Source organism: Lissotriton helveticus, chromosome 4_1 (genome assembly GCF_964261635.1).
Source record: "Lissotriton helveticus chromosome 4_1, aLisHel1.1, whole genome shotgun sequence".
In the NCBI taxonomy this organism is placed as follows: Eukaryota; Metazoa; Chordata; class Amphibia; order Caudata; family Salamandridae; genus Lissotriton; species Lissotriton helveticus.
Window position 1 is genome coordinate 388,274,354 of NC_136063.1, and position 2,982 is coordinate 388,277,335.

Sequence of the window (2,982 nt, forward strand, 5' to 3'; positions counted from 1 at the left end):
TGTATTCAAGACCAGCCAAACAAGAGCAGAAAAAACAAAAGCTCAAGGTTAATACAACAAAACCAACAAGAAAGGAAAGAGCGGACAAGCAAAGATTAATTGATGCTCTTCTCGCAGAAGCCCAGGTAGCAGCAAGCCATGGAATCTTTAAATAACTCTACAACATAACAAGGAAACTCTCCGGGTAGATACAGCAAGTCAGAAAGACCTATTAAAAACAAAGCTGGGAAGACAATCATGGGTAACGGAGGCCAACGATAAAGATGGGTGGAGAACTGCTGAACTAGCACATGTCGTAGTCTCCATCAGACATACAAGGCCTTGCCAGTTGACTAAGCAGACCAACCAAGGAAGAAATATGGCAAGCCATAAAACATCTGAGAAATGGGAAGACAGTAAAACTCAATAACATTCCTGCAGAGGCACTGAAAGTAGACAATGTAACATCATTAGATATGCTCTACCCCATATTTGAAAGGTTCTGGGAAGAGGAAAAGGTAGCATCGGACTGGAAGGAGGCATATGTCATCAAGAACCCCAGGAAAAGTGACCGTAGAAACTGCACAAACTACAGTATAACTCTTCTATCAACCCCAGACAAAGTATTCAACAGAGTCATGCTGAACAGACTGAAGGAACAAGTGGACGCTCAGTTGCGAGATCAGCAATCTGATTTTCGCAAAGATAGATCCTGTACAGAACACTGCACATCATCATTGAGCTCTCAAATGAATGGAACTCCTTCCCGCTATATCTACTTCATCGATTATCAGGCATTCAATAGTGTGGACAGAGAGACATTTTGTAAACTCCTCTGCCACTACAGTGTGCCAGATAAACTCATAAGAATCATCAGGAACTCTGCCAAGGGAATGACTGTTGTACGCATAGTACTTTTTCAGCAGAAACTGTGCATTTGTTGGACAACATAAACATCAGAACTGTGCGAGACTGACTCCATGTACATCATCCGGATATGTTGGCCATAGTCCTGCTAGCTCACAGTGCACTATGTGTAACCCTCATTTGACAAGGTAACAATTGGATTGGGCAGCCTCAGAATAAGACAACCTTGACTCTCCAAGGAAATCATAGTAACAGATCTAGAAAATGTTTGTTTGGACACTTATACATACCCAAAGAGATACACCAGTAATACAAAACATGCAGTGCTATATTTAATAAAGCATTGCGATTCTTGAGTAAAATAAGAGTGCTGCGATAATCAATAGAAGGAAACGGAATACTGTGATTAGCATTACGAGAATGGTGAAAAAGATGAACCGTTCAACCATTTTGCAGATTACAGAGAATATATGCTTGCATATAAATACTGTAATTTATTATACTCCTACCTAGCACTACCTAACCCAATGTGTCTAGGGTGAGTGAACCTACCAAATCCCTGTAGGGTGATCTACCTCCCTGTTAACTGTGGGTAAGTATCATCAGGGTGTCCTTCTTGGTGGAGAGTGGGCAGCATCCCTCTCATAAGGTAACCAGGAATCAGCTTGGATGGAATTCTGGCTTCGGTGACCTCTCAGCGCCAGTGAAATGCTCCTCTAACTAAACAAGGAAGTGATACCATTATACAATAAATATCACCCCTGTTGCCATGGCAAAGTCTCAGTTAGGCTATTGTTGTTGATTCTATTGTGATAGTTTTGTCACTGAATGGACAATAACACAACAACATTTTGTATGGTGAACTTAGCCCTTGTTAAGAATGTTCAAGGTATTGTGATAATGCGTCTAAAAAGTGCAAATGTAAGCAATGCTGTCTCAGAGAATATTATCCTGTACAGGGACAAAATGTAATGTGTCAAGAGGCATTGTGTTTAAGAAAGAAGGCAAATTAATCACATGAGCATGTAAAAAGGTGGTGTTCCTGCTTGGGCCTAATGTAACCACATGGCATGTCCTGCAAGAAAGTCCATGAAGGGCAACTCACTTAAGAAGACCAAGTGAGGTCCAGAATCCACTAGCGACATTTGCTCTCACCTTTTCTCCTCCTGCTGGCTATAGATTGGATCATGAAGGCATCCACAGCAAGGAGAAGGAATTAGATCCAGTGGACACCTTGATGTAGCTTGACCACCTTGGCTTTGTAGGCAACCTGGCCATACTCTCCCATACAAATCTGCACGCACAAGAGAAGACTGACAAGGTGGCAGCCTCATCAGCACAACTTGGCCTTAACATTCACAGGGGAAAAACCAAGATCCTGAAGGCTAACACAGCCAGCACAACAGCAGTCACTCTTGCAGGCGATTGACTTAAAGAGGTTGAAGCCTTCACCTAGCTGGACAGTATCATAGGTAAGCCGAGAGCCACAAACATCGACATCAAGGCAAGAATTGGCACAGCAAGAGCTATCTTCATTAAGCGAAAGAAGAAATGGAGCACCAAGGACCCAATGCTGCAAACCAAGATAAGGTCTGTTAACATCAACAAAAATTAGCCCTTTTGTATGGAGCAGAAACTTGAAGGCCAGCAGTGACCACCACAAACAAAGTACAGACCTTCATCAACAGCTGCCTGAGGAAAATCCTCTAAATCCACTGGCCAAACACCATCAGAAACAATGACCTATGGCAGCAAACTTTACAACTTCCTGCTCATGAAGTAATAATGAAAAGACACTGGGGTTGGATAGGTCACACCCTCCACAAGCCTGCATCAAACACTACCAGGCCATCCCAGACCTGGAACACTCAAAGGAAATAAAAAGAGGAAGGCCAAGAAACACCTAGCTCCAAGGCCTCGAGGCGGACTGCAAGGAGATGGCTTACACCTGGAGTCAGACTGAAAGAAAAGCCCAGGACAGAGGTGGCTGGAGAGTCCATTTTGATGACCTATACCCCAGGAGAGGTAGTAGGCATAAGTAAGTAAGTATGTTGTGTTTAGAATCTGATACGATAACAAGACTCTTTCTACTACATTTCCGTGTTCTCGATGTGAGCACAAGGCACATTCTGTTTT

The 2,982-nt window shown here is 42.9% G+C and overlaps 1 pseudogene; it reads left to right on the forward strand.

Annotated features, from left to right (window-relative positions):
* Nucleotides 1-455: 455 nt before the first annotated feature.
* On the forward strand, nucleotides 456-2,461 carry LOC144828002 (uncharacterized; annotated as a pseudogene).
* Nucleotides 2,462-2,982: the final 521 nt, after the last annotated feature.